At 41.9% G+C, this 25,412-nt stretch overlaps 1 pseudogene; it reads right to left on the bottom strand.

Annotated features, from left to right (window-relative positions):
* Nucleotides 1-854: 854 nt before the first annotated feature.
* On the bottom strand, nucleotides 855-1,441 carry LOC144251421 (GTP-binding protein Di-Ras2-like; annotated as a pseudogene).
* Between the last annotated feature and the right edge of the window lie 23,971 nt (nucleotides 1,442-25,412).

Genomic DNA, 25,412 nt, shown 5'->3' with positions numbered 1-25,412 from the left:
ATAGCCCTCACGGGCGAAAGGAAAGAAACTTCACATTCTAAAACCCTCAAAGTATAACACAGGAACATTATTGCGATGTTTGAATAATAATGTCACAATACCTTTACTCAAAAATTGAAGAACTTCTGACACAGCAGTGTGCTATTAGTGAACTCATCCTGGTAGGTGAAAATAAATAATAAGTAGAAAGTTAACATGATACTTGCTCACTAGGTCTATAGGAGGTGAATACATCCCCTTAGGGTAGGATCGGGTGGGAATTAACTGAGAATGCACATCCTTTGAGGAAGGCTGGATTACTTTATCTTTAATACAGTTAAAAATCTATGGAAGGGAGCCACCGTGGTTCACTTTGGACCAACTGGTTTTCCCACAAACTCTGCCTGATCGTTCCCTCCTCCCCCCAAAGATGTAATTGACTTCTGAGCAGAGAGAAATGACTGGTTTGGAGTTGGTGCCAGTAGCTCTAGCTCTCTCTCGTGCAGGTAGATGACATTCAGCCTTCCCAGCTTCTCCTGCTTTGAAGGGTCTTAGTCTTCCTACCTCCTCATGGCAGAAGCCGCCCTCATAAATGACCGTCACCTCTCTCAGTTCCCTGGGATGCTGAGCGTGCTGGCTTTCGATGTCACTGCCTGGCAGACTCGGGGACTCCAGAGAAGGGTGGCTTATTATTATTGTGAGGGGTGTGGAATGCCTTCTTCAGGACACCAGGGCGGGCCTCGGTCAGGTGCCATGTTCTAACACGTGGGCATCGGACATGCTGCCCGGATAATGGGTTCACGTGGGGTGGGGAAGGGGCGAGGCCGGGGGGACAGCAGAGGCTCCTTCCGTGGCCAGGGCATTCACATGACCACTCACTTGCCCTTGAGCTTCTCTTTCCTCTTCTGCTGCTTGCTCTTTTTGCCGTGATCTGGAGGCTCAAGGTCCTGCGCTTCTCCAGGTTGAGCAGCTCCTGGAAGAGCTCCTTGGCGTTGTGGTTGAGCTTGGCCGAGGTCTCCATGAATGCGCACTTCCAGGAGCGCGCCAGGGCCTCCGACTCGCTGCTCTGCACCTCGCGGCTGGGGCTCTCGTCACACTTGTTGCCCACCAGCATGATGGGGATGCTCTCCATGTCCCCTTTGATCTCGCATATCTGCTCGTAGATGGGCTTGAGCTCCTCCAGGGACTGCCGGCTGGTGATGGAGTACACCAGGATGAAGGCGTGCCCCTTGGAGATGGACAGGCTCTGCATGGCCAGGAACTGGTGGCTCCCGGTGGTGTCTGTGATCTGCAGGGTACAGATGCTCTCGTCGCAGCTGATCACCTGCCAGTAGGTGTCTTCCACCGTGGGGATGTAGCTCTCCCGGAAGTTGCCCTTCACAAACCGCAGGACCAGGGAGCTCTTGCCAACGCCCCCAGGCCCAAACACGGCCACCCGGTAGTCGTTGCTCTGCTCAGGCATGTTGCTGCAGGGCTCCCACTGTCCACCCGGGGACACCTGGCAAAGGAAACAGATGTAGAGAGAATGAATTTATTTGAAATTTTAAAAAAAATCGACTTTGAAAAGTATGACTTTGCTTTCTTTTTGACTCTGCTTTCACTCTCCCAGCCCAAGAACAGATTTCATTTAGAAACATCCACAATTCTAAATTCAATAAATCTGGCCAATCCTCAGTCTCCCAGAGGGCAGCTCATCTGCGCAGGAGCTAAACTGGAACCAGTCTGTTTCTCCTTCTTGGATCTTGACTCTGAGCAACTTTCATCACACACAGACCCTCTTCTCAGGGAGAAGAGGCAGAGTCTTCTAGATCGGGAAGAGGGGTGGGAGGGAAAGGGGGGCGAAGGAGAATAGCATGGGTGGTGGAAGGAGACCCTCATCATTATACAAAATACATGTATGAAGATGTGAGTTTGGTGTCAACATACCTTATATACAATCAGAGATATGGTAAAATGTGGTCTAAAGGTGTATTAAGAATTGTAATGCATAATAATAATAATAATAATAATAATAAGCTCATGTATAATGGCATAATTTGGAGTGAACATATTTTATATACAGAGTTACAAAAAATGGTGTTGTGAATGGATAATTATGATTGTAGTGCACTCCACTATTTTCAGATATGTAAAAAATTAAAAAAAAAAAAGGAGATGCAGAGTCATCCCAAGAGGGACAGAATCAAGGATAGGCAATGGGGGGAGATGAGAAATTCACCAATGCCCTGAAGACACACACACACACACACACACACACACACACACAGCATGTGTGATTTTTTTAATATTTGGAGGGAGGAATGAGGAAGCTTTTAATATTTATTTAAAGTTCATGTTATCTCATGGAATCCTACCACCTTGAAGAAGCTGGTGTCACTATTTCTGATGTGTAATGTTGAAACTGGAAACACAGAAGGACTCAGGACGACAGTGTGATTCAGCCAGCGAGGAACAAGACTGGGCCACCAACCAAGGCACTATGGATGCCAGGCTAGTCACAGGCTGTCTGTAGAAGGGCTGGTCATGGTGTCCTGGGCATTACTCAAGCAGAGACTATCACCACCATGTAGAAAGACTTAAAAGTTAACTAAGAAACTTGGATAGTTGTTTTATTCATCAAACCTAAAATGATGTGTTTTATTTTTAAGAATCACAAGGAATGGAATATCACCAGGCTCGCTGTCATTAAAATTATTAGCAGTCATTAAAACTGAGTAGAATGGACGTTCCTTCCATCACAAACCTGACCCCTGGTCCATGGGAATTGTACATGTGTTTTTTTCATTTATAAACCATCAAATATCTTTTATCCTGTCTCCTCTTTGGCAAGGAAGGACATAATATGCAAAATAAAAAAAACAGAGAAATAAGCAATATTCACATTTTTTAAACTAAAACAGAGAGGTAAATCTAACGCGAATCCTGGAATCCATTCATTTCTGCAGACAAGCATTGTACTCATTTTCCCCTTTCTATTCCTAGAGTAATTATGGAATAATAATAAGCATTGCTGAGCAAAATCATTTTCAGAGTCCAGTAAAAATTATTAAACATAATTAACAATGGGAGGAAATGGGTTTAGGCAATGGATATATATATAATCTCCTGGCAGACAGAATGTCAGATCAAAGTCCAGACTGCAACCTCTTGTCTTCTGCTTTCAACACACACATCTGCCTACAAATTAACTCCATCAAATCCTCAGTTGTTCTTGTGCATACTTTGGAATCCTAGACCTACAAAGAAACTGCAGAAGCATCTATGATAAAAGAAGAAATAGAAAAATGTCAGGAAGTTCATTAACAAGAAAAGACTAAAAGAGAGCCTGCTGAAGAGTTTGATGAAGTGTATTCAATGCTCATGAAATAATCAAGATCAACCCAAGAGTGTAGGGTTGGGACAAATGAAATAAATTGTCATATAAGTTAAATCTAAAAAAAAAATCAGTGTCACATGGAACCTGATTGGAAGGTCCTCTCTGTATTCTTCAAGTGAGGCTTGGAAGCTGGTTTTCTCAGACTTGTTTAGTATTATGCTTATTTAACTCCAGAACTGAGTCCAAGAATCTAGCTGGAAGAAAACCCGTCCTAACAAGCCCCAAATCCCAATATCACCCAAAGATCTCTGGGTCCACGGGATTTGCTTTTTTTATGAGTTTGCTGAATATGTGAGCATTCCTTTTTTGTGCTAAGGCATCTCCATAATAAAACTAGCAACCAAAATAGAGATAGAAACTACTAAACATAAAAAGAATCATGGTGACTGTTTTTCATTTGTCCAGATAAATATCAATTGAGCTTTGGCTACAGGCCAGGCTCTGGATGAGGGAACAGGAGACACCTATGCAGAAGTGAGACCTATGCAGTGTCTACTCATAGAGTTCAGAATCAAGTGGAGCAGATGGAATAAAAAATATAACTTCACAAATATTTAAAAATGTACATCACAGGCTGGGGATATAGCTCAGTTGGTAGGGTGCTTGCCTTGCATGCACAAAGTCCTGGGTTCAATCCCGAGCACCACAATCCTGAGTGAGATATATATATAGATATAGATATATAGATATATAGATAGATAGATAGATAGATATAGATATAGTTCTGCAAAAGAGAGATCTAAAGGAACCACCTGATCAGACCTGGGATATCAGGAATAATGTCCCTGGTGGGACTAATGTTTAATGTGCAAGGGAGATCTGGGGCAATAACTCTGCAATGACCTCTGTCTCAAACAAGTCTTATTCCAGCTGTAAATAATATTCCCTCACCTTAGAACTCTTCATGTATTTCACAAGCTTTCTGCAATACCTTCTACACACTATGCAACCTCAATGCTCACCTTCTAGCAGTAGATAGCAGAAAACCTCAAGAATGGAAACATTATACCCCATGTGGAGGATGCTATCATGAAATTACAAACAAGGACTCAAGAAGATCTTAGTGGGGCATCGAATTCTGCCTGGAGCCCAGGAGGCAACTCACCAGATGGCTGGGGAATGAGAAGCATGTCCGTCAGAAGAAAGGATTTTATGGAAAGGAACAAATACAGGAAATAACACTGACATTCATCTCAGGGCAGGAAGTTGGCATAAACTGGCATCTGGGAGTCGGTCTGAAGGAGCCAGCGTTATTACCCAAAGGGCGGACACGGGAAGGAGGTTTGGAGACAAGGTAGTGGCCAGGAAGGAGCTGCAGAGGGGTCCGGCTTGCAGGGCAGGGGGGGAGACATCTGGTAGGTGATGGGGCTTTCGTTTAGAAGCTCAGCAGAGATCTACAAGCTAATGATAGATACAGGGATGTCATCCATACAAAAATAGCACTAAAACCTACAGAACTCCCGCAGGGAGAGAGTGGAAGGAGAAGAGCAAATGCCAAATCTGATTTGTACTATTAAAAGAACTCGTCGAGTTACTTAAACTTTCTGCATTTGAGTTGCATGAATGATAAAGTGGAGATGATAAGTCCCCCTTCTTCACAGGGGCTGCTGTGGAGGGAGGGTGTGCGAGACGGTACCACTAGGCGCTCAGCACAAGCCCCAGCCACGGGTTATCTGGCTTCTTTCAGGAAGGATCAAGCAGAGAAGGGTCACCAAGGAGCAGGAAGATGGAAAGGGAGGAAAATGAGCAAGAAGGCGACAAGAAGTCAAGGGAGCAGGAAGTAGGAACACCGTCCAGAGGGGAATCACAGCTACCAGCACCTTATGGAGAAAGAACACAGACCTCCAGTCAGAATCCTGACCCTCCACCTTAAAACTGTAAGGAAGAAAGAGCAAACCAAATCCAAGGAACACTTAGATTACAGTCTAAGTTAGATTAGATTTACAGAATCATTAAAGAATAGAGAAAAATCAACAAAACCAAAAGTTTTGTGTTGAAGACAAATGAAAGAAAAATGCTAGAGAATTTGTGCTTTGAATTCACTCACTACAAGGCTAAAATAGTCAACACAGCATGGTACTGGCACAGTATTGATATAGAGAGGCCTAGAATAGAATCCAGAGTCCAGAAATAATCAATTGATTTTGACAAAGCTCCCAAGGAAACTCAATGGAGAAAGAATAGCCCTTTCAACAAATGTGCTGGATGTCCGCACGCAGAAGAATGACGCTGGAGCCCTCCCTCACACCATATAATGAAGTGACACAAAACGGATCAAATACCTAAGCTAAAAAACTCTCGGAAGAAAACACAGGCATAAACCTTTATGATGTTGGATTAAATAATGTTTTTTTCTTCTTTGTGCTAAACTTAAACTACCATTAATGTTTCAGCCCCATAAAACTAATCAGCTTCTTACACGCTTCCCAAGTGAACTTTCCAAATATTCGGTGATGATAGTATTAACAATAGTGATTTTTATTGAGCACACACTATGTTCCAGGAATAATGGTTCACTGTGCCTTGCACGTATCTTTTAACACTAACAACAGCCACACACATAGACACACTAATGCTCCTTTACAAATGTGAGGAAATGGGAAAAGGATGAAGTGACTTTTCTGGTGGTACTGAATCAAGCCCATAACTGTGAACGCTAAATATCATACTATGATAAGAACTCTCATACTGTCTTTTTAAAAAAATATTTTATAGATGTGACACTACATTGGTGAGCAATAAGATTAAAACCAGGCAAATTTGACTTTGGCAGAATTAAACGACACTATCAAGAAAGGAAACCCACAGGATGGGAGAACGTTTTTTGAATCATGTATCTGAAATGGGATTAATTTCAGTACGATTTCTGTAATTCAACAACCAAGGAACCCAATTAAGAAGTGGGGAAAAGAGTTGAATAGTCATTTCTTCAGAAAAAAATATATGAAGGCATATGGCAAAATTCTCAACATCACTAGTCATTAGGAAAATGCAACATAAACAAATTTAAAGCTTATCAAAATATGACCTCATACCCACTCAGATGGCTGCAATATACAATAACAAAAACAGACACCATCAAATGTTAGTAGGGATGTGGAGAAACTGTAACCCTGGGGCATTGCTAGTCAAGATGCAAAATGGTCATGCTTCTTTGGAAGACATTCTATCAGTACCTTAAAAAGGTCAACATAAAATTATCATGTGACTCAGAAATCCCTGTCCTAGGTACACACCCATAAGAAATGAAAACATATGGTTATGCAAGAACTTATACATGGATGCTCACAGCAATGTTATTCACAGTAGCCAAAAAGTAGAAACAATACAAATATCCATCAACTTGGTGGATAAGTGAAATACAATATAACAAGGAAATATCACTGCAAATAAAAAGGAATGAAGTTCTGATTCAGGCTACAACGTGGCTAAACCTTGAAAACATTAGTGCAGATGAAAGAAATGTTAACCAAAACACACACACACATATTTGAACCCTCTTATATGAAATATGCACAATTGTAAATTTATAGAGTCTGCTGTGCCTTAAATCTAAGTATTCTCCAAAGATCCATGTGAGAAAGGCTTATTTCCCCGAGGGGTGCCACTGGGAGGCAGTGGAACCTGACGGGAGACCTTTGGGTCATTGGGGGTGCTTTCTCAAAGGAGACCCGGGTCTCTTTCTTTTTCTGTCTCACTCCACAGCCATGAGCTGAAGTTTTGCTACTCCTGCCACGATATGCCACCAAAGGCCCAAAGCAAAGGGGTCAATCCTGGACTGAAAACCTCTAAAACAGTGAGTCAAAATAAACCTTTTCTCATGATAAGTGAAGTATCTCAGGTATTTTTGTTATAGTGACAGAAAGCTGGCTAACACAGAAACAGAGGTGTATTTGTGGCTGCCTAGACATACAGTAGACAGGCACTGGGGAGAAATGGAAAGTGATCATTAGTGGGTACAGGGATTCTTTGGCAGTGAAGATGTCTCAACATTAATTGTGGCAATAATGTCAAAACTGTGCGAATATGCTAAAAACTACTGAGGTGTACATTTTAATTGGGAGAGTTATATTGCCATAAAGCTGTTGATTTAAAAGAGAAGCAAGACTTGATTGCCTGTAATAACAGGTCATGGATCTCTGTGTGAAAAAAATAACATATTAAAAGTAAGAGGCTTAGCTTTATTCCTGATAGCCAGATATTGGGAACATCCCAAATATTCACAATAGAAAGCATGGGCTCCATCACATCCATGCCATGAGAAATGATAACCCTGAATGAAAACGTCCACAAATACCCAAGGGCAATGTAAAAGACACCACCTCAACCCCTGATTGAACCTGACCTTCCGGGCACTAGATATGCTGAGCACCTCCACGCGGGTGAGAGGTCAACAGATGCCACTACGGGCTCTTATATGAGGTCATTACCTTGATGATCCTGAATGATGTGATTCATTTAAAATGATCACAGAAACAAAATCTCAAAATTTGAAAGAAAAAAAATCATGAAAAAACTGGGGAGTCCAATAGGATCTGTTCTCCGTCTCCCACAATTTGAGGAAAATGAGGTCAGGGATCAAAAATGAAAGAAATAGGAAGCAAAGTTTTGGGTTGGAAACACAGGAGCTAAAGGAAGATGAGCAAGGTTTCCTATAAATGATACAGTGGGGTCGGGAAGAGGTAAATCCTGTTGCTCAGGGTGTGGCAATGATGAAAGTTGAAGAGATTGCTAGTAACTAGATAAGAAATGTAGATTTTTCTTTCTTGAGACCTGGAGATTAAGGAACAGGGTGGGGGGGTGGGGGGAGGACAATTAATGGGTGAAGGGTCAGGTAGAGACCAGAGGAGCAGGAAAGTTCTATATAGAGTTGGTGGTGGGTAATCATGAAGCACATCCGGAAGGTGGCAGGTCACTGGGGTCCAGGGTGTGCGTGGCAGGCCTGTCCTCAAAGACAGCAGGAAGGAGAGAGTGGCGGCAGCAGCCCAGGATGCTCACATTAAACCTTTCCAGACCCACCCAGACCACTGAGCTTACCAGCAGAGCAGGAGAAAGCCGCAGTGATCTATGTTTAATAACCACCAACAAATGGTAAACTTCAAAACAAGCAAGAAATAACAGTGCGTGCACTTGATTACCAATATGTAAGGAAAGTATAAAATGTTCTTTTGTCGAAACCCAGGCCCTTTCTTTAGATGACCCCACTCTGTCTTCTCAGAAACAACCGCTGTTAGAAAGATTGAAACCATTCTCCTTTTCTGGCATCTGACCTTATGATTTTAAATCATGCACTCATGACTTGAATAAATCTTAATGTCCTGACTTAATGATTTGAGACCATATTTATGAAATTAACAAATTGCATTCCCTCATGTCTTATTCTGTTTTCAGTGGCTTTAACTGAATATCAGAGACCGGATAATTTATAAAGAATAAAAGTTAACTGGGGTCAGTAGAATGAATCTGACACAACTTTTCTAGGTACACATATAAATATACCAAAGTGAATCTTACCAATTGTGTACATCCACAAGACAGGGGTCCTAGTTAAAATAAGATCTATTCCATGATGGTTATGATTATATCAAAATAGATTCTACTGCCATGTATAAATTTAAAAAGCCAATAAAATTTTTAAAAAATATTTTTAAAAAGTTAGCCAGGCATGATGGTTGCATGCCTGTATTCCCAGTGGTTTTGGAGGCTGAGGCAGGAGGATTTCGAGTTTGAAGCCAGCCTCAGCAATCTAGTGAGGCCCTAAGTAACTCAGCAAGACCCTGACTCTAAGTAAAATATATTTAAAAAAAAAAAAGGCTGGGGATATGGCTCAGTGGTTAAACAACCATGAGTTCAATCTCTAATACAAAAGAGAGAGAGAGAGAGAGAGAGAGAGAGAGAGAGAGAGAGAGAGAGAGAGAAGAAAGAAAGAAAGAAAGAAAGAAAGAAAGAAAGAAAGAAAGAAAGAAAGTTAGTTAACTCAGCTTGGAGATCCAAGGGGCTGTATCTGGGGAGGGCCTTCATGCTGGTGAGGGTTCTGCATCACCCTGAGGGAGCTCAGAGCATCATATAGCCACACAGTAAGTGTGCTGGCTTAGGCTCTTTTCTTCTTCTAAAGCCACCAATGTTATCATGGGGGCCTCATCCTCCTGACCTAATCTAATCCTAACTACCTCCCAGTGTCACCTCCACATACCATTAACATACGACCTTAGGGATCAAACCTCCAACACAGGAGTTCTAGGAGATACACCCAAACTATTTTGTGGTCCATTATCTGATGTTTTGGTAGTTATGCTATATTTTAAAGTATATACCAATCATTAAGTTTTGAGAGACAATATTGCAATTTATTCTAAATTTTATATTTATTTATTTATGGTACTAGGGATCGAATCCAGGATCACTTAACCACTGAACCACATCCCCCAACCCATTTTTATTTTTCATTTTGAGACAGGGTCTGGCTAAGCTGCTCAGGGCCTCGTTGAATTGCCGAGGCTGCCTTTTGAAAGTGCAGTCCTCCAGCCTCAGCCTCCCTGAGTGACTGGGAGTACAGGTGTGTGCCACTGTGCCCGGCTGTTCCAGAGTCTGAGATCAGCCTCCTGTGCTTTGTCTGCAGGTCGTTTCTGAATCCTGTTGGCAGTGGCTTTCATCGAATCTTAAAAGTATTTTTCACTAACAAAGTGGACAGCAGATTGGAGCCCTCAGGAGAGAAAAGGTAAACTTCTTCCATCGAGCTTTTCTAATTGAAGGGCAATTTTCTGTCTGTAACACTTTATTTCACACTTTTAATGGATTATCTTTTCCCTAAAATAACTCTTTGTTGGCAATTTTAAAAACCTCAATTTGTCTGTTTCCTTGAATCCATTGAATGTGTTGGTATAGACATTTCTGGCAAATCACTGTAGACGTTCTATGACTTGGGTATGATTTCCATGTCCCTCCAGGGTTCATATACTGAAATTTACACCCTGATCGGAGTCACTGAGAGAGTAGAAACCTAATCTGATTAAGTGTTTAGAGGTGGGGCTTTTTTTTTAAGAAATTGGTTAGTATTAGATAAAGTCATTAAGGTGGAACCCCAGGATTGAATCTGTAAGGAGACAGACGTGAACACACACCCGATCACCCGCTCCCTGTCTCTTGCCATGTTCTGCCATGTGCCACCTTAGGACATGGACCAGATACAGCCCCCCTTGACCATGCTCCTCAAGAACCATGAGCTGAAATAAACTTCTTTTTCTTTATAAAGTAGTCTGCCTCAGGTATTACGTTATAGTAATGAATAATGAACTAATACAGATGTTATTAAAATATGAGTGTGTGCCTGCTCACTGGATTGATAAAATTCAGAAATATAGCCAAACTAAATTCAAATTCTTTCTTCTTCAGATTTTAAGGGTTATTTTATTTTTGACTTCAGCATCCAGCGTTTTGATCATGAAATCCAGAGTCAGTATGATTCTCTTTCCTTTGCAAGAAATTATGAATTTTTTTCCTTCTCTTCAAAAAAGTTAGGGTCCTCACTTATCTCACCTTGAAGTTATACCACTTAATAATCGTATATCTAGAATTGCTTTTGAACTTTGTTTGGAGGGGAGGGGGCAGAAAGGGCAAAAAAACCCTGGTTTTCGTCTGCATCTCAGGGAAATTTTCTTCTCTCTCTCAACATGACATCATTTCCACCCCTGTATCTTTTCTTTCTATAGCTTCTGTTAGATGATAGGTTGATGGTTTCTATTCTTGATTCCTCTAGAAGCTTCTCCCTTATATTTTCAGTAACCTTTCTTGTGCCGATTTTTTTTTTTTTTTTGCTTTTTCATAGAAGCACTTTCTTATCTTAGGAACAACTGTGATACCACACTGAATTTGAATGAGAATGCTCACTGAAATTGGCTGCTCCTGTTCTCCTCCCTTATCTAAGATCTCTCTGGCTCTGTTCATTGGGATTCTTCTCCATCACTTTGTTGGTTTCCCCAAATGCCTGCTGGTCTCTGGATTTCAACTGGACCTAGGAAAACACCATCCTAGCTAAGGAGGTGTGACAATGAATTCTCTTGGGTGCACTGGTCTGCTGACCACAGCCCTCCCCCTCATAGGAAAGCTGTCTGGACAACTTTAGATGCAGAGATTCATTTCTCTCTTCTTAACACTTGGTGGGACTGTCACTGCAGGCCCTTGCACTTCTAAAAAGCATACGCACAGACAGGGAGAGGAACAGAAGGAACGAGGAAAGGAGATACTCTACCCATCCCCACGATCAACTGATATAAAAATGCATGTCAATAAAGAATTCAGAACTTTTTAATAATGAAAATCAGGTGAGGGGCTATCCTGGACACTAAGGATTCAGATTCTAGGGAAAATAGATCTTGATTTTCTGGGTCACGAAAGGTTCTCACTCAAACATCCTTTGAAGAAACTTAGGTCCATGTGAATAAGATACAAGGAAGACCTCAGGTGAAACACACCCACAGTCGTTGTTCTCTGTATTGTACCCAGCATTAGACCTGTTTAAGAAAAAGCAAATATAGTCAGTCCTCTGTATCGGTGCATTCCACACCTGCAGATTGAACCGACCACGATCAAAATTATTCCGAAAAAGAAGTGCTGTCATTATTGAACACGTAAAGACATTTTCTTGTCAGTATTCCCTAAATGATGCCTTATAGTGTTCACATTACCTGAGGCATTGCAAGCAGTCTAGTGATTATTTAAAGTAGAAGTATAAGTTCTATGCAAAACTATTCCTTATCCCAGACTTGAGCATCTTTAAGATTTGTTCTGCTGGTGGTGGGAGGTTGTGTTTCCTGGAACCCCGTAGATATCAATGATGACTATAGTTGAAAGAAAGCAGAGAAAAATTAAAGAGCAGAAGAATTCACCCCTTTAAAAGTAAACATTTGGAGGAAAGTTGTGCCAGAAAGAGTAAATGAACTCTTTAAAGAAGCAAAATACCAGCAGCTCAGGAGGCTGAGGCAGGAGGATCGTGAATTCAAATCCAGCCTCAGCAAAAGCCAGGCCCTAAGCGACTCAGTGAGACCCTAAATAAAATACAAAATAGGGCTGGGGATGTGGTTCAGTGATCGAGTGCACCTGAGTTCAATCCCCAGGACTCCTCCCCCTCCATAAAAAGAAGCAAAATAAAAACACAGTCTTTTGAGAAACTATGTGAGAATAAATATTCCCAGTATGGCAACGTCCACTGAAATTCAAAACTTACACAAAGACGTCTATTAACATGAGAGGCACAGAATCAAGGTGAATACTTGGCTGTATCACTCAGCAAAGTGTGTATATTATTGCAGCAAAGAAATTGAAGCCAAAGTAGGCAGGAGCAACTAGATATCAAGCATTTGCATATTTTGTTTTTGAAATAAAAAATAAGAACTTTAAGATATAATAGAAATAATTGCTACCCTAGGAGGTTCACTAGTTATTTTGCAGCAAAGAAATGAAAGTTGTAGAACTGATATCAAGTTCTACATTTTGCTTTTATGGAAAGAACAACTGTTCTCAATTTATTAGCATTTTCCATTTGACAGGAGGCTTTTAGTAGCATGCCACAGAGCAGATATTTTGCAAAAATAAGCATACTTCCTCCATCCTTACAATATAATGGTAACATTTTAAACATGACAGGCACAGTACCTGCTTTAGAAAATCAATCATCCCATAGAGCATTTTTGAAGACAGATGCCTAATGATTCCACCATTACAGTTGGCTCTATGTCCATGAGTTCTATATGCATGGAGTCAACCAATCTTGGATCAAAAATCTTTAGAAAAGTGTGAACATGGTGGCGCATGCCTATAATCCCAGGGGCTCGGGAAGCCTCAGCAAAAATAAGGCACTAAGCAACAGTGAGACCCTGTCTCTAAATGAAATACAAAGTAGGGCTGGGGATGTGGCTCAGTGGTTGAGTGCCCCTGAGTTCAATCCCCAGTACTCTCCCAAAAATAAATCTTTAGAAGAAAAATTATCTGTTCTGAACAAGTTTATTTTCTTATCATTATTTTCTGACTTTTATTTTCTTGTCATTATTTCATAGACAATATAACAACTATTACGCTGCATTTATGTTGTACTAGGTATTATAAGTAATCTAGAGATGATTTAAAGCAGAAGAGGATATCCACAGGCTATATGCAAATACTAAATTTTATATAAGGAATTTGAAAATCTGCAGATTTGCTATTTGTGGGGCATCTTGAAACAACTCCTCTCAGATACCAAGGGAGCAATTTTACATGATTTTGCCTCAAATAATTCAAATGTATTTTTAAGAAACTTTCTTATAGCACAATTAAAAGCTTGAAAATCAAACATTTTAATCATCATAAAGTTCTTCTAAATGCAAGATTTCTCAGTAGATCCATCTGGTTAAAACACATGAATGCAATATCTTTCCATTACATTTCAAGAATATGTTGTGAGCTTCCGAGGCATTGAGAAGTCAGGGAAGGACGCCCTGAGAAGGTGATATTTCAGCAAAGATTTTAGAGAGGTGGCATGTGAGCCCTGTGGGGATCTGTGAGGTAGCTCCCCTGGCAGAGGAAACATCAAATGCAAACACAGGTGCTGTCCCAGACGCTGAGTCCCGTGGTGGCATTCTCCAATGGAAGCAAAGCAGATGAGGTCAACCATGTGGTGGAGCAGGGATGAGCAGGGACAGGTGGACCCTGCAGAGCTTTGAAACGTGAGCCAGAAGTCAGCTTTCCCTCTGAGAAAGAAGGGAAGGTGCCAGAGGGTTTCACGCAGGGAAATGATGGATTTTGACCTCCATTGTGAAATGACAGTTTGAGGACCCAGCAGCGAGTTCTGAGGTGTACCTAGACTGACTTGTGCCAGGATGGCGGCCAGAGAGGGAGATCCATACCACCATTCATCACCAGATAGTCTTGCATCTCCATCCTGGTTACACCTCCCTTCTCTACTGTCCAGTTGGTCAATGATGCCATCTGGTTCCACTACTTTAAATGTCACCCATCTGCCAACAACTCCCAACCTTACACCTATGGCCATGTCCTCCTCCCTAAACTGCAGACCCTGGACCACCTTCTCTCTCCTTGACATCTCTGGGTGCTGAAGAGATATTCCAAATGTAACCTTGCAAAACTGAGCTCTTAACATCACCGCCCACCTCTTGCATGATCCACAGACTCTCCAAACTCCTCATCTTTTACCTGCAGCAGCTGCCCAAGCTCTGAGCAGCTCCATCAACTCTCACCCTAGGTTTCAGAACATTCATACATACGCTCAAATCCTCCCCCCAGCTGTCCAGTCTTCCTGGGGATAACAGCCAAAGGGTTTTGCCCACTCTCTAAACACCCCCAAATTCCCACTCTTTGGTCTCTAGCTCACTTCATTCCAGCCACACTTCTCTTGCCTCCTGGACACACCTAACACACTCCTGTCTAGGGATCTTTGCACGCACTGCTCCTTCTATCACTGTTCCCACCGAGGTCCACAGGTCAGTGTTGGAACACCCACCTTGTCTGTAGACTGCCCCTGACCAGCCTGTCTCCATTTACAAACCCAGCTCCAAGTGTGGTCGTTTATAGCTATCTTCACTTTATTTTCTCCTGAACACAATCCCCTTTCTGACCTACCATTTGAAAATTTACTTTAAAAAAAATAAAAAAGGTTTGTGTTTCTTTCCACTATGTAAAAGCATACCCATTGGGTTTCTTACCCATTCCATTGATGGCTATTGCCATCTCCCCCCCACCCCCACCCAGGCTTATCTGGCCCATAGGAAGTATGCAAAATAATTGCTCAGTGTCTGACTGAATCTGCATTTTATTTCTGATGCACTTGCCTTGGGCAAAAACTATGGGGGGTGGGGTTGATGAGATTGTCATGTGTCACTCTGGCTTTAATCTCTGGCTTTGTCTCTTCTTTGCTGTGACATCCTTCACGCACCTGTGGGAGTTGGGGATGCCTGGTGGGCAGGGAGAGAGCGCTCACCTGTCACCGCAGAGTCCTAGTGCAGACCCTGCTGCCATTTCCACAGTAGGACAGGGCCACCCCTGCTGATGTCCCTTCATGCCTCTGGTGGGGAAGGATTAACAAAGCCAGACCATGCCCTGAGCAGGCCCCGTGGAGGGAGACGGTAGGGAACCTTCCAGACACTGGAAGGAGAGGAAAGTGACCATAGTGGTCAGAGAAAGGGTAGTGACCCGAGGTGAGGCCGCAGAAGAATCCTAGCTAACGTCACATGGGTCTTCAGAGGACAATGAGCCACCATGGGGGGGGGTTCTGGCCACCATGTAGTGAAAAAGTAAGTCAGCTTAGACATCAATGGCAACTGGATGGAGAAGAAGGATCAAGGAAAGGGAATGTTTCCATCGTATAGAGCTGAATAAGTTGGATGAGACTGTCATGTGTCACTTAACAAGGGGGATACAGTTTAGAAGCCATCCTTAGGCAGTCTCCTCATGTGAATGTCATACAGTGTGTTACGCAAACCAGGATGGAAGGGGCCCATCATGCAACTTGGCCTCTTGATAAATCCAAAGACGACGTTAAACAAGGGGCATACACGAGGGCACTGCTGGCAAGACATGGGGTACTGTGTATGGCAGTTTTTCTAAGGAGCAGGACTATAATCTAAAATAATGATAAAAAGAACAGTATAGTAAATAACTACACCAGCGACACTCTGACTGGTCATTGCTCATTGGTGGGAAACAGTGAGTGACCGGTGGACCCAGCTAGAGGTGTTTGGACCACACCACTGGGCAGGAAGCTGAACTGTCCTCAAGGGGTAGAGAAGAAAATCCAAGAAGGAGCCTGGTGGAATGAGAGAATATTTCAGTCCACTCTGTAGTTATTATGCAGCTTTGTAATATGTGCTGCAAAGTGGCCAAGCTACCAATATGTCTAGACCACTGACCAACAGCATCTTGCAGCCCTTGGTCCCCGAGTAGCCTTCCTCCGCAGCCTCCTAGGGGAGGCCGAGGCATCTGGAAACTTTGCAGAGATGAACAGCTCAAGGTGAGAAAGACAAAAATATCAAGTGAGGCCTAGGCTTTCCTATTCAAAATGATAATCAGGACCCACCACGGAGAGAGAGACGCTCAAAGCGCAGAGCAAGGGCATTGGCAAGAAAAGGAACAAGGGGTTAACCAGATGGATAACGGAGTCCTTGTGGGTCCAACTAAAAGAGAGAATGTAAGGGGAAAAAAATCAATATGTTCAGATTAATTTGCAAGTGTGAGCACTGGGCAGGTTAAGAGGGGCCAAGGCTAGAGGCCAGAATTCCCTGAAGTTGCAGAGTACACCTATTAGACACTGGGCTTCCTGCCAGGTCATAGAGGGGAAGGATAAATCTCGGATTCAGAAAGGAGCCACTGAAATGCTGACCAGACAGCAAACACTCAAACCACCAAGAATCTTCCCTGAGTAGCAAAAACCTGAGTTTCAAGATAAGCATATCTTGGAAATGCCTTTTGACCTAGGGACTGGTAGCCCTCTTCTACAAATGAGGAAACAGATTCTGGATGGTTAAAGTAGCTGCCAGTTATCGCACAGCCAGTCTGTGATGGAACCTGCCCTTCAGCTCAAGTTCAAGGCCAAACACAGAAGGACGACGAGGAGGAGAAAGACATAAAAGCTCAGGAGAGTAGAAAAACAAGGCCGGTTTTGAAGGAAACAGAAAAACCATTGGAGGAATGCTACTCGTCGTGCAGGGTATTTGCAGAAAAATCTTCAATAACATATAATCACACAGAGGCACGGTAGATCCGAGAAGGGCCACATGCCAATCCAAACAAGCAGCCCTGGGAGGGTTCCAGATGCTGAGAAAGCTTTTCATACTGACTTATACTTTTGCCACTTTCACGTCTACATCCTATTCATTTGAAAACTGCAGTGATGATTTTAAGCAGCTTCTAATGGATAACTGTGGATTTTTTCTGACTCCTCCAAAAAAAATATTTTAGATGCTTCATAAAAGGGCCACACCCAAAGCCAAACTCCAAATAATCACAGCGAATGTAGTAACACGTTTGGAGGAAAACATGAGTTATGCTAAATCATTATTTTAGTGTAGCCCTAACACCAGAGGCAAAAGTGTCCTGATAAATCTTACAAAGGCCAGACCACAGGAGACTGAGATCGAAGTCGGACTGATGTTTAGTATTCTTGCCAGGTATATGACAGAGGAAGGAGAGCTTTGGCCTCCAAGGGCTCCTTCATCTGAGCTGATGAGTATTCAAGCATTTTCTAAGGAAGGTAGGTATGTAGGTGAATGTGTGTATATTATAAAAATGAGCCAAGAATTTTCCTAAATAGGATGGTTTCTATTAGTACAAGCCACAACTAAGAGGTTTGGGTCACACTGGCTGTCCTGGGGTTGTAACATAAGAAGCCTTAGCCCTAAACATGGTTTGTTTCCAGAACAGAATGGCTTCCATGAAATCTGGAATTGTCGTAAAGGACAGAGATGGAACTCTCATGAAAGATCTCAGAATGTCACCGTAAGAAAGAAAATATCACAGAATGGTTGCCAATGCAAAAACCAACACTACTTCACGTTTGGAAATGAAAAAGTTAAAAGAAAAAAAAAGTGTTTTTCTAATGTTGACATAATGGGCTCATGGCTTCACATTAATCCAAAGTGGCAACTTAAAGTGATTTTTTTTTCTCAGTCTCCAGTAATAGTAACCAGCCATAAATCAGATAGAAAAAGGAAAGCTGAGGTCAAACAGGTCCTGTGCGAATAACAAATTGAGCGGCCACTGGAAGGGACCAGCATTGTGATCAGGCATTAACACAAGGGCATACAGTCAGAATGACATCTATTGACAGCCATTTAGTCAGAGAGAGAGAGAGAGAGACCCACCAATGGGAGTATCTCACCTACAGTGTTGCATATAGATTTCTCCCTGAGTGCATTTAGACCATATTGTGCTTTGTGTCAGCTGCACTGGGACTCCTGAAGGGACATCTTTGGCTCAACCAACAGCCTTATCACAAGTATCTCATCAAGTGTTGGAGTCTGCAGGAGAAATTCCTATGAGTGGACCTGCATTTTAAATCTAATATGGATTACCCTTTGCACTCCAAAAATGACCACTGATTTTTCCACCACCTATCCCTCCATAGTTCATGCGTGCTGTCTGTCTCCTCACACCTGACCTGGCACACATCAAACTCTTTGATCCTTTCTCATGTGACAAGATGTCTGTTTCTCATTACTGATTTAATTGCACTTACTATGAGGACATGAAGCATCTTTCTATATGTTCAAAGTAGCTGTGTCTTTGAAACCTGCATGTTTCTGTCCCCTGCTCACTTGCCTATTATTCTGCAAGGATGATATTCATCTGACATGGTATTAAAGACTGTGGCTCACACAGTATGCTCGGCAGCCCAGCATTATTACCATCATTGGGAACCTTGTTAGACATGCTGGGCCCCACTGGATTAGATCTGCCAAATCAGAGTCTCGGGGGTTGGTATGGTTTTCCACAGTGCTGGGGATCAAACCCAGGACCTCAAGCATGCTAGGCAAGAGCTCTACCACTGAGCTACATCCCAGCCCCTAGTCTCAGGTGACTCCAAGGACCACAAAATTTGAGATCCATCAGACCTCATCTCATGTTACAATTATCTGTACTTTTATGTTAGTTGTTATTTTCTTCCAATTTAACACAATTGCCCTTTTTTAGTATCCTAGTTTAGTATCCTCCTCAGAAAATTCTTCCCAACCCTGAGATCACTGAAGTTTCTTCCATATTTACATCATTTTCATGCATTATGTTAAATATTTGCTTCAACAACCTGATTTATTTTTGCATCTTGAAATTGTGGTTCAGGTCCATTTAAACAAACATTTATAAGAATGGAAGAATAAAGAAGAGATTCACAGGGTGTCCTCTGTAAGTTTATCTCGAAAAATTAAAACAAAAAGCAACACTTGAGTGTCATGATATTCTGGGAAATTTGGGTTCTTTTCAAATCTAGGTCACTGAGTCATTTCTATTAACCAACAGTTCCAACTTTCTCTTCACTTGCAAACATTCATAAAGACCTTACTAAATGGTGGTAACATTTTACACTTTATCTTCTCCTCCCATTCATTCTGTTTCCAATTTTAATAAATTTTTTAACTGATACAAAGATTAAAATTATTCCTATTAACGGGGTAATGTGATGCTCTGCTAAATCATCTAATGTTTAGATCAGGTTATACATCCCTCTCTCCTCAATATTCATCATTTCTCTAGGGTAAAAACTTTCAAAATACTTTCTGCTACTTCTTGAAACGTGCAGTTCATGACTCTTATCATTAGTCAAGAAAACTGTGCACCGGCACACCATAGCCAAGCCTTCTTGCTCCTGTCTAACTGTAACCTCATACCTATTGATCAACCTTTGCCCATCCCCCGCCTCTAAGTCGGCTGTAACCACCATTCATTCTTCATGAAGAACCCAGTGAAGTCCTTAGAGGCCCCAATAGGTACAGGTAAAGAGCATTCTAGAAGTCCCAAGGGATTATTCCATTGACACCTCTAAGTCTCAGGAACTATTTTGTAGGCAGGAAGGAATGAGACAACCCATGGATCTCCAGTGTGTGCATACTGAGGTGGTGGGGGTATGGGGTGAGCCTAGCGAGATGAGTTCAAGTTTATTCAGAACAGCAAAATGGCATTGAGCTGGACTTGTAATGAGGGTAGGTTTTCAATGCAATAGAGTTGATTGAATTCCACCTGGATTTTTCCTGGATGCAGAGACTTGGAATGGGATCATTTTCCCCTCTTTGCTCAGTACATAATTTAGTTTGTATCTGCAGATAAATCCCCAGACTCCAAAGTCACAGAGGTGCTCCAATAAAACAACTGAAATCTAAGAGTGACCAAGGAAGAAAAGCTTCCCTTCCAAGAGCTACTTCATCTGAACACTGATGAGGGCCTGGATCCTTTTAGAGAACTTAGGTTTTTTATGTGTGCATGTGGGTCTGTAGTACGTGTGGGTGTATATAGTGTGTAAGGTATATGTGGTGTGTGTGATGTGTAGTGTGTAGTGTTTGTGTGATAGTTAGTGTGTATGTGGTATGTAGTGTGCATGGGGTATGTAGTGTGCATGGGGTATGTAGTGTGCATGGGGTATGTAGTGTGCATGTGTGTGTGTTTACTGTGTTTACTGTGTGTGTTTACTGTGGAAAGACCTATGAGAAAGATCTTGCATTCTCTTATTTCCTCAAAAAATAAGATCACTTTCCCGACATTAATTAACTTTAGAACAATTCTGACCAAGATTCTTTTGCACAAAATACTGCTCTCCATTAATTTCCTATCATGATTTCTTAGACAGAGAGCCCTGTAATGGAAACACTGTCCACCCTCCAGCACTCATTGATCATGGAGGCTATCCAGAGAATCGAGAAAAAATTGACATCTTTCCATGAAAGTTATTAGTTTCTGTGTTTCAAGAATGCAGTATTCATGGCTCAATCATAAACCGTTACATTTCACTAGTCTTTATTCCATGGTGTCAAAATAAATAGATGCAAGCATTGAAAATACTCATGCCAGTAAGGATGTTACTAAAAGATCTGTGAAGTGGATCTAATCACAAGGTCCATGATAGCACACCAGTTTTTTATTAGCTTTACGACAGGTTTGCTGCTACTTCCCCAGTAAAAGAATTTAAATTGAAAATTGAGTGATCCCTAATGGGGCTGGGGCTTGATTGTTGAACTCTGTCACCAGAGATGGCCCAGAGCTAAGGGGGGGGGGTGTCACGTGGTAAAAATTGGCAATGATCAGGTGCACCTGTCTCCTCTGTGTCTATAACACAGCCCTCTAGTCTTTAGGCAGATTGGACCACAAATCTGTCCACTGGATATTTTTCATAGAATCTAAGTATTTGACCTTGCCCTCTTGTTTTACCGGTAAAGAAGTAAAATAAGAGGCTCAAGTTTGTGCAAAGGAAAGGACACAAGTCTCTCATTAATTGGACACCATCTGTATATTTGAGGGTGTTTAATTGACAATAGCCCAAACATTTTAGCTTTTCAATTGCTTTGTCAACTGTTAGCAGTCTGTAGCTGGTCAACAGAGCAGCCACGACCACATGGGTTATTGAGGACTTGAAGCAAGTCTGGCTAATCCAAACCGAGACTTCCTAAGTAATGAGACTGGGCATGGAGGAAGAAAATAAAAGATAATATCTTACAGGTATTTTGTATTGACTACATCTTATTTTTTTTTAAGGGCAAAGGGGTAGGTGGACACAATATCTTTTTTTATTTTTATGTGGAGTTGAGGATCAAACCCAGTGCCTCCCGAGTGCTAGGCAAGCGCTCTACCACTGAGCCCCAGCCCCAGCCTTTGACTACATGTTTAAATGGTTATTTTTGATGTACTGGGTTAAAGGAGATATATTGTTTAAATCAATTTCACCTGATTCTTTTTACTTTTCTAATGTAACTAACAGGACTCGTTCAGTTATTCACGTGGCTCACACATTTTCTATTGGACAGCACTGGTTTATAGGAAAACAGTTCACTGCACTGAGAAAAGGGATACAAGAAATCTATTTCCAGAATTTGCTAGTGGCAAGAGCAAACAAGAGAATGAGAGTTTATTTGTTCTGACGACTGTTTTAAAGACCTCTTCTTACCTGATCAATGAGGAGACTTGCAAGCCACACAATAAAAACTAAAGCATTATTTGAAAGCAGTTAAATAATTTTAAGATTATGCTCAAATATATATGCACTTGTTAATAAACTTAAGTTTTTAAAGGAACATCAACAATTTGGACAACATGAAAACCATCATCTTCTCCCTTAGAGCAGCTGTTTCCTGCAAAAAAAAAAAAAAAAAAATATGAATTCTAAGTTACGGGCCAACATGAGCAAAATTTTCTCTTAAAATCTCTGGCTGGCAACCTTCTCACCCAAGACAACCAAATGCTCCCCTTGGTCACAAAGAAACTCTTTGGTGCACAAATGTACTGCATTCATCTTGGGGAAATGATGATTTTTGCCTGAATCAATAGATTGATTTCTAATAGATCAATCATGGCCCCCAAATTAGAAGAATGATATGATAGTTTTATCATAACCAATATAATTTCTTCTTAATAACTTGTGTGATTTTTCAAAGGTTTTAATTGCTCATTGAGATGGGTGTCATTTACTGCTGAAATAATATATTTCTCACGAAGCAATAAGTGATGTGTGGATGGGGAAAACAGCTGTCTCTCAGGGTGAAATGGCTTTGCTGAGATGCTGGGTCTCTAGCCAGTTGCTAAAGAGTACTCCTTGAGCTTAGTGTTCACTGTGGTTGCATCTCTTCTTAGGAACAACTCTATTAAAGAAGTAATGAGGAAAGATTCTGAAGGCTTCTGTATGAACCATGAACATATAACTCCCATCTGCAGGATAGCAGGGCTGAGCAGCAATTCTGTGCTTGCTTTGATACAGAGAAAGCAAACTCCCTTCTCCTCCCCACCTCCTTTCCTGTGTTCACCAGGGAACATCACCCTCATTACCAAATTAAATGTCATCTTTTAAATAGGATGGAAAGATTTCCTTGTCGTTGTGTCTTCTATTTCTCTAAGATGAACTGAAAGCCTTCCTTTAGCTCACAGGGCTGCCTGCATATCCAGAGATAGGATAGACAGCATTGTGGACAATTTGCAATTTCAGGCAACAACCAGGGGGGAAAAATAGTATGATTTCCCTACAAATTCATTACATTTATTCTAATTTTATCTTTCTCTTTTCTCTCCCTCCCACTCCACCTCTTCAAATCCAAATGCCGCTGGAAACCAAGTACATTTGGACTGATTTGGAATGTAAAACGCTCCAACCTTTTATTGCTATCTAGAAAATATCCTTTAAAGTGATATTTTTAAAAGTTGGGCTTTTTTGGAGGGTGGGGGGTGTTTTGTTTTTAATGTCAAACCAGGAAAGTTCTGATATGCTAGACTAGCTTCTCACAAGCACAGGGGGCTGTTTAAAAGATAATAGGGGTCAGTATGCGAAACAAATTCCTAAGGAAGACCAGCTGTGTCACTGTCCCTTAAGCCCTGAATTCCACCATTCAAGGATGGAGCAGATGATTCCCAAGCTTCTAGCTCAAAAAGTCTCTCAAACCTCCACAGTATGCGAATTGGAGTTTTTAAAGGAGCCAAGGGACACTGTATTCCCAAGCGGATGATGTGTAGAGATGCCCATGCTGGGAAGAGCCAGCAATACTTGCAGGGGAGCCTGGAGCTGTGGGCAGTCACGGTCATCTGAGGGGAAATCACAGTCTTACAACTAAGGGCTAGATGCAGCGCCTTGCCTATCCTCAGCTCTTACAAGGGGGAAAAACACCAGTAGATACCTTGGAGCATTTTCTTTTTAAAGACACATAATAAAATATTTAGACAGGTCCCAGCCAGGGACACGAAGTGGTCCAGAATGAAAACATGCTGAATCCAACGCCCCGCCTTTAAGGTGCTTTTGCATTTTTCTCACTTGGGATCGCATCTTTGGATGACTTTCTGTAAATGCATTAAAATCAACTTCCAACAACAGAAACACCTGCAACCACAGAATTAAAAAAAAAAAAACAAACAAAAAAAAACACGATAACTCCTGTTTTGCAAGGAATCCCCAACAATGTGCAAGATATTGAATTTCTTTTTCCTTTTGTAGAAACGCAGCTTGCTTTCCCCACTACCCAACTTCAGTATTTAAAGACTGACTGGCCCACCCGGAGAGTGGTGATCCCGCTTCAGTGGCTAACGCCGGAGCCCCGGTAGCCCCGCGAGGGTGCAGGGAAGCCACGGGAGACATCGGTTACCTGGAGAAGAACACAACTCCGCTCAGAGCTTCCTCGGGCTCAGCTCGCGCAGGACAGGCAGCGCCTGGTGAGCGGATGCGGCTCCTTCCGAGGCTGGAGCCGTGCTCCCGCCCGCAGCCATGACGATGCTGCCAGCTGCTCTCCCCCCTGCGCCCTGCGCCCTGCGCCCTGCGCCGCTCCAGCAGCCCCGCACCTGCGCTGGCCCGAGCCCGCCGGCTCGCGCGTCACCACCCTTGCACCGTCCTCCTCCCGGCCTCCCTGCCTCCTTCTCCCTCCTCAATCTCTTGAGTCGTGCCAATGCTGCAGCGGCAGCTGCTCCTGCTTCAATGGCGCCTGCTCGCCTCCAAAAGAGCTTGTAGGTGCCACCTACTGCATGCTCCTGGAATCGACGGCGAGGACTGGAATTTTCTGAAAATTCAATGAATTAAAATAATTTCATTGAAAGGACACCCTATTCTTTTGTTTTAGATTGTTTGCCTGCCCAGCTAGAATCACTGCTAACCACATAAGACTTTCTTTCAGTTTGCAGATACTAAATTAAAAACCTTCTCATTTTCGAGCCAGACGAAATACCCTGCTCCCTAGCCAACCGGACAGCACAGATTAATAGACTCTAATTTAATAGGATCCTATGTCCAAAACCGCCATTGGCAATCTTGGGTTAGAATTGCTTTTTCACTGAGGGGTTTTTACATGAACGTTTCAAGGAAATAAGCACATTTATTTTTCTGACATTGATAAACAATTTTGTCAAAGAACCACACTGATCAAAAAGAGGTGAATCAGAAAAAAAAAAAGATTTATGGTTAACAATTCTATACAGGCATCTTTAAAAATGTTTGACAATAACATCGATCCATATTAAATTTAAGCCTCAAAGATGAAGATTTCTTCTCCCACTTATATTGTTCGTTCTTTTGAAATATCAAATGCACTAGGAGAATTGAGCAAAATCCACATTTTCTTGTCCTTTCAATTAGGTTTAACTTACCTGTTCTGACACCCTTTTGACTTCCTTTGTAATTTCCAACAGCATTAGTCTTTGAAGTGCATTTCCAAAGTAAATTTCTGCCCTGCTATCCACAAGAAAGGTATGTGTTTTTTTAAAAAAAAATCTTGCTGAAGAATTGTGCATTTTACTATTTATCATTCAAAAAAGATTTATTTTGTGCACTAGGTTAGCATAATTCTGGCCTTGGGTTTATGGCCACTGGAATATGTAAATAAAGATACACCATTTTTTACCA

This window comes from Urocitellus parryii (assembly GCF_045843805.1).
Source record: "Urocitellus parryii isolate mUroPar1 chromosome 13 unlocalized genomic scaffold, mUroPar1.hap1 SUPER_13_unloc_2, whole genome shotgun sequence".
Taxonomy (NCBI): domain Eukaryota; kingdom Metazoa; phylum Chordata; class Mammalia; order Rodentia; family Sciuridae; genus Urocitellus; species Urocitellus parryii.
The sequence above is the reverse complement of the archived record's forward strand: the minus strand, read 5'-3'. Positions and strand labels throughout refer to the sequence as shown.